This window comes from Tachypleus tridentatus, chromosome 2 (genome assembly GCF_004210375.1).
Source record: "Tachypleus tridentatus isolate NWPU-2018 chromosome 2, ASM421037v1, whole genome shotgun sequence".
NCBI classification, from domain to species: Eukaryota; Metazoa; Arthropoda; class Merostomata; order Xiphosura; family Limulidae; genus Tachypleus; species Tachypleus tridentatus.
This window is the reverse complement of record NC_134826.1, coordinates 60,069,581-60,078,701: the sequence shown is the minus strand read 5'-3', so window position 1 is coordinate 60,078,701 and position 9,121 is coordinate 60,069,581. Positions and strand designations below refer to the sequence as shown.

Genomic DNA, 9,121 nt, shown 5'->3' with positions numbered 1-9,121 from the left:
GTTGGCGGTGGGTGGTGATGACTAGCTGCTTTCCCTCTAGTCTTACATTGCTAAATTAGGGACGGCTAGCGCAGATAGCCCTCATGTAGCTTTGCGCGAAATACAAAACAAGCCAGTTCAAAAGATTTACCTCCATAAACGTTAACACAGAAAACAACACCTGATAATACGCAAACCTAATAATTAGACTAATTTCCACAGCTTTTGATTTCATTTTGAGGCTGTTAAACATTAGTTTCTTTCTTCTTTTGAAAGGCAGTTATTTTACCAACTGTATTATACAAATACCTGTTAGAGTATCTCGTTCGTTTGAGCAAGTGCGAAAACGTCAGGCGAATACAATGTTCTCGTATTATTAGTGTTGAAACAATGTTATATCATTAAATTTCTTAATTTGACCCTATTGCACTTTATTATCATCCTAGTTGTTCTTAAGTACGACTGTGACGTGTGACAGCATATATGAAATAGTTATACAGCTGTCTATGTATCTGTGTCTATCTTCTGTACATATATGGCCAGATGGTTAAAAGCACTCAACTCGCAACCTCCCGGGGCATTATAAAATAATGGTCTATCCCACTATTTGTTGGTAAAGAGTAGTCCAAGAGCTGGCAGTGGGTGGTGATGACTAGCTGCCTTTCCTGTAGTCTTACATTGCTAAATTAAGGAAGCCTAGCCCAAATAGCTCTCGTGCATCTTTGCGCGAAATTCCAAAACAGGCAAATTATTCATATATATATGTTTGTGTGTGTGTGTATTTATGTTTGATTTAACTGCACACTTTCTGGAAATAAGCATTAGTAAAAATTAAATGTTAATGTCCATCATTACTAACGATTTACTGAGTGAAACGTACAAATTATGTAAATTGAAGCTTGCCTTGTCAACATTCACATAAAAAGACACCTTTAAACGTACGATCGTTCAAACACTAAAGTTATCTTTGTGTTTGTGTTTCTCTAATGTTTTCACAAACTCTATTAGTTACGTTGATAAACACTAAGAGATAATTTCTAACCGTGAAAAATATTATATTCACTGGTGTAGGAATTTCTTTTTGCTTGCAGAGTGAGATTTTCTAGAATACAGAAATTGTCAGATATCGATTACATGTTAAGGGTTTTCTTTATTTGTTGTTAAAGCGCCAAACTACCCAACGATCCGTGATCTAATCACCGCATGTTTCAAAACTCGATTCTGGGGAAGAAAAAAACTCCATATTTACTGCAGAGCCATTGATGGATCACATAAAAGCTGTTGCTGTTAAGTAAGAAACTTAAGATACTCTGCATGCACACACACTTTTCGTTTTCATGAATTAAAGTTAATAATCTTTAAATTGAAATTTCGTTCCACCTGACTTTTTTAACTCGAAGGCGACTGCTGCCATTTCCTTTGTACACATTTAAGGGGACCGATTGCTCTCCTTGCTCCTTAGGATCCCACACCTCTTATTATATCATCGTAATAATGTTACATAATTCATGTGAATCTGTATCATGAATAAGTTTGTTTCAGATTAGTATAGAAGGAGAGTCCAGTAGCTACTCGTCTCTACATTTTCATCTCTTATGTACAGATGACATTTCATTTATTCAGAACGAAAAGTGTGTCTTGCTTATGTAATGTTCATGAACATTAGTCATAAATAGGTGAAAATAAGATAAGGAATTCATATTAAACGCCTCTGGAACAACTATCATTTCGATCATGTTGTATGAGGCGTGGCCTAAAGGTTAGAGTGCCCTGACTGAGCTGTGAATCCCAGGATTTATGTTTTGCTGGCAGCCTAACCATGTCTTACATGAAATTCTAAACTAATCAAGTCGCTCTGCATAAATAATATTTTTTTTACACTGATATTATGTTATTCGCAAAATTATATTTTTGTATATTTGATTAAACGAAAAGTGAATAATGTATACGCAATCGTTTAATCGTATCAAATATATCAAAATGCCCCAGTATGAACTTGGTTTGAACTTCATACAAAACTACACGATGGTTATTTGCGCTAGCATCTATAATTTAGCAGTGAAAGGCTATAGGAAAGGCAGCTAGTTATCACCACCCTACGCCAACGTTTGGGCTACTCCTTTACCAACGAATAGTGGGACTGTTCGTCACATATAACGCCTTTACGGCTGAAAGAACAAGCATGTTTTGTAAGACGGAGATTCAAATCCCCAACCCTCAGATTGCAAGTCTAGTGCTCTAACCATCTGGACATACTGGCTCCGGATGCTAAAACGCACTTGAATGGATTATAAATGATGTGTTTTTCGTTATCTTTTAACGTATAGTTTTGACTCGAAACACGGGACTGCTGTTGTAATGTAATCCTGGTTATTTGGATTACCACTTATTGAAAAAACAAATCTACCAAGTATGATATGGGGAAGAAAATCTATATTTCTTCCTGCCTCATTTGAAAATATGCTTTGTTGTTTTTCATTACGGAATTAGTAAACATTTTTGTTATCATAAAAGATTTAAAACGAGCTTATATGTGTGTCACTTGAAGTGGTTTACAGTGAAAAAATGCAGTCACCTAATTCTCAAAACATCTATATAAATAGGAGCGGAAGGATGGTTTGAAAGATGTTAAGCAAATAGAAGACAGTACTTCTAATCAGGTAACTTAAAGATAGGTCACATTTGGGAACTGTAATAAGCCATAATAGGATGCTAACCAGTGGATGCAGCAATGTTATCCAAGGGCAGACCCAATTCATCCAACTGCACCTGGATACAAAGACTAAAAGGAGCAATGGCAGATCATCTGTTCTGAAAAAGTATGGTCCATTGAGATAAGAAAACACAACCCCAGGTGGGATTCTTTGGTAAGGAATGACGTTTTGAAGCATATAGTAAAGACAGTTGCAAACAGCAGTGGTGCAAAGAAGGTTCATGACACTCTGTGTACAAGCTCTGAACTGGGGAAGTAAGGAAAGCTCCAGTGCAGAGCCAAGTCCTTGATGATGAATGGGGTTCAGCATCTTTAAGGTCAAGGTCCTGGCAGAACCATAGACCAGCAATCCATAGTCATGTTTCCATTGAATAAGAGCACAATATATCTTTAGCATAGAACATCGTTGCTTCCTGAGTGGTGGAAGAGAGGACACTGAGGATGTTCAGTGCTCTTGTAGCAGCTTGATGTGTGGTATAAAGGTCAGCTTATGGTTAAAGATAAGCCCCAAGAACTTTGTCTCAGAGACCACAGGCAGCACAACTTTACCAATACAGAGTTCAGGATCAGGGTGAATACTCCGTTCGCAGTGAAAGTGCATGCAAATAGTTTTAGAGAGAGAGAAGTTAAAGCCATTTGCTATGATCCACTTCAGTAAACGACTGAGGGTAGTCTGTAGCTACTGCCCAATATATCTCATGTTTGATGACTGACATGAGATGTGAAAGTTGTCGACAAAGAGACTGTTTACAACAGTAAGAGGGAGTTGTTCAGTGATGGCATTAATCTTTATACTGAAAAGTGTAAAACTCAAAACACAGCCCTGAGATACTTCAAGTTCCTGTAGGAAAGAATGGGAAAGTGTCAAACCCACATGAATTTGAAATTGCCTGTCAATTAAAAAAATTTTTTAATAAAAATGGGCAAATGGCACAGTAACCCATACACATGGAGGAGGTCTTACAAAATGCCATATCTCCATGTTGTATCATAAGCCCTCATCAAGATCAAAGAATACTGATACAAGAAGTTTCAAAAGGCTTTTCTCATTGGCGCTTCAAGTCAAGTCAGGTGGTCCATGGTGGAGGCTGTTGTTCAAACTCATACTGGTAAGGAGTTTGTTTGATTCCAGGAACCAAACAAGGTGAGCATTAACCATCCTCTCTAAGGTCTTACAGAGACAGCTCATCAAAGCAATTGGGCAGGAGTTTGAAGGAATCTTGGGATCCTTCCCAGGCTCAGAGAAAGGTAGGACAATAGCCTGGCACCAGGTATCAGGAAAAACATTTTCCTGCCAGATCTGGTTAAAAAAATCATAAGAATAGCAAGAGAAGCAGGAGATAGATGGGCAGCATTTCACAGTGTGATCATCATCAGTTCTGGCCAATATACTGCCAGACCAATGAAGAGCCAGTTTGAGTACCATCAGCGTAAAGGGACGATTATAGTCATAGAGACAATCAGCTCAAAGGAAAGAGGTGATCGCTCTGTCTGAGGCTTCATGGCTATAAAGATGGAGGAAGAAGCAGAAGTGCTAGATACCCAGCAAAAGCTTTCACCTAGAGTATCAGCGATGCTCCGGTATCAACTGCTTTCTAGCCATAAGAGAACAAGATATTGCCCACTGACCTTTTGAATGTTGTCCCATGTGACCTATGAAACATGTTTCCCAGGTCTGTTTTAGGCCTTCTGTGCCATGTGATAGGATTCCACCACAGATGAGGATATCATGGAAAACGCGTTGAGGTTTAGGAATACATTGACCAGCTGTCTGTATAATACAGTCAGTTACCGCTGACATACAGTCGCCTATTGATGGCTGATTTACGATGGCAGGATCGGGTTCTGCGAGAGCAGTGAAAGTAAACCAGTCTGCCTGATCCAGCTTCCACCCGAGGCATGTGGGTAGGGTGGCATCGACCATGGCCAGTATCTCTCAAAAGTATAGGAAAGTGATCACTGCCCAGTGGTTTATTGTCAACCCTCAATGAAAATGGGAGAATAATGAAGGGGAGCACGAGAGATCAATAGCGGTAAAGGACTGACTAGGTGCGTGAAAATAAGTGGAAGAACCAGTATTGAAAAGAGAAAGATTGTGATCAAAGAGCATACGCTCTACACAGCGTTCTCTCCTATCAATAACAGCATTTCCTTAAAGGGGATGATGTCCATTAAAGTCCCCAGGATTAAAAGGGGAGACAGCAACTGTTCAATGAGCATCAAGGTCCGATTGATCATAGGTCTCTCAGGCGACAAGTAGAGAGAGAAGAAACAGTGATGGTATGACCCAAGGAAACACGGATGGCTATGGCCTCCAAGGGTGTGTCAAGTAGTAAAGACAGGGAGGGCACATGCTGATCAACCAACAGTGCCACCCATCCATGCACTTGTCCATCACACAGCCTGTCATTTCTGTACAAAGAAAACTGCTGAAAAGGTGACTGTATTAGCAGGTTTCAGAAATATTTTGTGTAAGGAAAGACATATAGGATGGTAGGAAGCACTCAGTGCTTTGATGCCATCAGATTAGAACAAATCAACAGTTCCATTGTATCAAGGTGACCATTTTTTATTTATGTGTAGGCAAATTGGAGAGCCCTTTTTTTATGATTGGGTCAGTTTCTTTATTGTCTTTATTCGAGGTAGGTCTATCAACCTACATGGATCCTGCCCTGGGTTGATTGAGCAGGTCTTTGCTGTTGGAAAAGGATTCCAGCAAATGAGGACGTGAATGAAGGATTGTTTTGCATCTTAGGGTTGGAAGAAGATGTACCCGAGGAAATGCCCTTACCTGGAACCAAAGGAAGTGGATCTTGGGATTTGCTGTATGTTAGGGACAGAGATGGGTGCTGGAAACTGATTCATCAACTTTTTTTAACCATGGAGTTCAAAAGACTTTTCATTTGGTTTGAGAACAACTCTTCGGAGGTAAAGATTCCTCTGCACTCCCACTATAGTAATGAAACAAAGTCGCGACATCATACATCTGAGATGAAGTGTTGGACAGTAACTTTAGAGCATTAGGGTAAAGTGATGTTTTGAATCAATTTCAAATACTGTACCTCTTTTTCTTCTGACCTTTTAAGCCAAGAACAAAGGTAGAACAGGTGAGAACCATTGCAATTGATGCAATGAGGGTCTGTTTCACACTCATAGGCATCATGGGCTTTACCACTGCAATGAAGTGCTTGAAGTAAATGAGGAATCAATTTTGAAGTGGAAAAATAAACTTCTGTGATAAACCATAAAAAGTTAAAAACAATATAAGTTAGTTGTCACTTAAAACTGTTAGAGTGAAGTATGAAACTTTAGAAGTAAATGTGGAAAGGGAGCACAAATAAAAAAAATGTCTTAACGACAGCACTGGAAAATAAAAAGTGATAGTTTGACAGAATCGAATAGAGGAATTCATATGCATCAGAGGGTGTGTCCCTGCAGTTGGTTGAAAGTTGTCACATAATAATTTGTAAGCAACACATAGTTGAACCATGATGTTTGTGGGGAGCATAAGAGAGCAAGACTTGTGTAAGTGAAAAAAATGCATATAGAGGGCAATACTGAATGAGAATAGCTATATCTGTGAGTGGAGATAATGTATGGTATTGTAAAATGCCTTCCTCACCAATGGTTCTTTATTGGCTAATACACATTTTGCTGGTAACCTTTATACTTTTGCTGTTAAAGCTAAATAACTATGTTTATCAATGCAAGTTTAGAAAGTTATTGATTCTCATACAACAATGCCTTTCCTATAATTTTGTATATTCCAACATCAAACTTCAGGCATTAATATGCATGACAAAATTTGCATAATCAAGTTGAATTAAAGTTATTTTTGAATAGCTTGCTCTTGAGATTAAACCTTTTAAAACCTTCCATGCAGATTATCCAAATACAATCCATAAACTCACTCACATCAGTTACAAGTTATTTTTTGAAACAACATTGACAATCTGCACTAGTTATCAGTGTTGTTTAAATTTACATTGAGCATCTGCTGACCAATTAGTTTATATTATTTAGTGGTCCACACTATATATATAAACAATCAAGAACTGTTTTATGCCCAACAGCTTGTAATTTTTTTTTTTTATTTTAGTATGTGCATTTAAGATTAACATGTTTATCCCTGTATTCTCAAGACAGCTGGTATGGGTATTAAAACTTTAATTAAAATATAGAATAGCGTTTTGACCTTCCTAGGTCTTCTTCAGGTTAACAACGAGACTGTCTTTGTTTATATGAAGATGACCTAAGAAGGTCGAAAAGGAGTTTCTGTACTTCATTTCAATTAGTTTTAATACCCATACCAGCTGTCTCAAGAATATATTTTTTACTTCAAGTGGGTTTCTCATCATCACAAATATTTATCCTTTGTGACTCTTTAAAAAAAAAAAAACAACAACACTGGCATATGGGAAATATATGTATAACACACATTTAGGTTTAGAAACATTAAAAAAAAATCACAAGCACAAAACACACCTGTGAACACAAATAGGTAGAAATTTCTTCAATCCTTCAGCATGTTGGTTCAAAAGTGGAAAAGTTTTGAAAAACCTCTCCACTGAAGCCACATCACCATCACACACTGCTTTGTCAAACTTCTGCATGACTATAGTCTTCAGTTTGAATTCAGCTTCATGAAGTCTGGAGAAGGCTTCTTCTAAGCTACTTCCTTCAAGAGGTAGTAAAATTGACAATCATACATCCTAAACTTTCAATGGATTAATAATACTAACAAACATGGGATTAAATACTTAAAACCAGATAAAAATACTTAATAATCATTTTAAAAAATTATGAAAATATCCTTATTTTCAGCAAAATAAAGTGAACATTTAAGACTCCTTATCATAAATCAGAAATGCAAGATTGAATTTAGAGCAAATTTAATAAATTTTTTATTCAATCTTCAAATGAAAACAAAGGAAACTGCAAAAACTATTTTGTGATTTTAGGACAAGAGCTTAATGATGACTTTCAAAAATGAGCAAAATTTGAGTTAAACATGTCATTTAATCATAATGTATTACCTTCATTACTATCTGCAGCAGACCTTTTCAACACAGACTCATCCAAACTCAAGAACCTATGAATATGAGCTGCTGCCTATGTTGAAGAGAAGTGTGAAAACATATTCAGACTAGCAGAATTTCACATAATAGACAGTTTAATTTAACAAAATAAAGTTTACCCATGACCAACTAATACTTAATAATTCTATAAACATAAGAACCATTAAACAATTAAATATGAACTGAATGAAACTGACTCTTAAACAGAAAAATAAGAGATAAAACATTAACTATGATAGTTTTATTTTTCTAAATGTCTGGATGGCAATTGGAATAGGGTGCCTTCAGAAGTGGTGAATACAGACAGTGTTTATGCAAAGCTTGATAAACATTTAAAAAAATACTGACTCTAAATAGTTTGCCCAGCATGGTTAGTTGGTTAGGACACTTGACTCATAATCTGAGGGTCATGGCTTCAAACCTCCGTTACACCAAACATGCTCACTCTTCCAGGTGTGGGGACACCATAATGTGACAATCAATCAACTATTTATTGGCAAGAATTACCCATTAGTTGGCAGTGAGTGGTGGTGACCAGCTGCCTTCCCTCTAATCTTACACCACTTAAATTTAGGATGGCTAGTGCAGATAGCCCTCATGTAAATTTGTGCAAAATTCAAAAACAAACAAAATTTTTTAAGCTTAACTCATTGGACAGGATGCCCGAGACAGATCAACAGGTACCTTTTTTTTAATTTTATGTTCATGATTTATACACATGCAAATTTAGGCTTCATCTGTAATTAAGCTAGATAGACAAATGTATCAAGGCAGTCAAATGTTGTAAAGCTTCTTCATATTTAACTATAATAATCAACACTATACCTGTTCATAGTCTTCATTTTCTAATGCTGTACTCACTCCATCAGTACAGCTTTTACAAATTTAACGTATAATAATCAACACTATACCTGTTCATAGTCTTCATTTTCTAATGCTGTACTCACTCCATCAGTACAGCTTTTACAAATTTAGCGATATAATAATCAACACTATACCTGTTCATAGTCTTCATTTTTCTAATGCTGTACTCACTCCATCAGTACAGAACTTCAAGTCCAATATATCCTCAACTCTCTGCATGCATTCACTGACCGCGACTCTAAAATCAGATTAAGTTTTTCTATCAACAAACGTAACCTAACTTTATTACTGCACTGACCACAATAATTCTGAACGTCTTTTTTAACTGTACATACAGCATTGCCTTTATAATATATTAAAGAGCACAACCCTGAAATAACCTTTTTTTTCCCAAACAAATCCTTTTTTTAACTGCTATACATGAATACACATTTAAATATTTCATGGTTTTCAAATTCACTTGTAACTCTTGGTAACATTATTATTT

At 36.7% G+C, this 9,121-nt stretch overlaps 1 long non-coding RNA gene across 1 annotated transcript; it reads right to left on the bottom strand.

Moving 5' to 3' along the window:
• Positions 1-7,205: 7,205 nt before the first annotated feature.
• On the bottom strand, positions 7,206-8,663 carry LOC143235704 (uncharacterized). Its single transcript, XR_013019358.1, has 3 exons — positions 8,596-8,663; positions 7,729-7,804; positions 7,206-7,370 (listed from the first exon to the last, which is right to left on the bottom strand). It is a non-coding gene; the product is annotated as an uncharacterized LOC143235704 (long non-coding RNA).
• Positions 8,664-9,121: the final 458 nt, after the last annotated feature.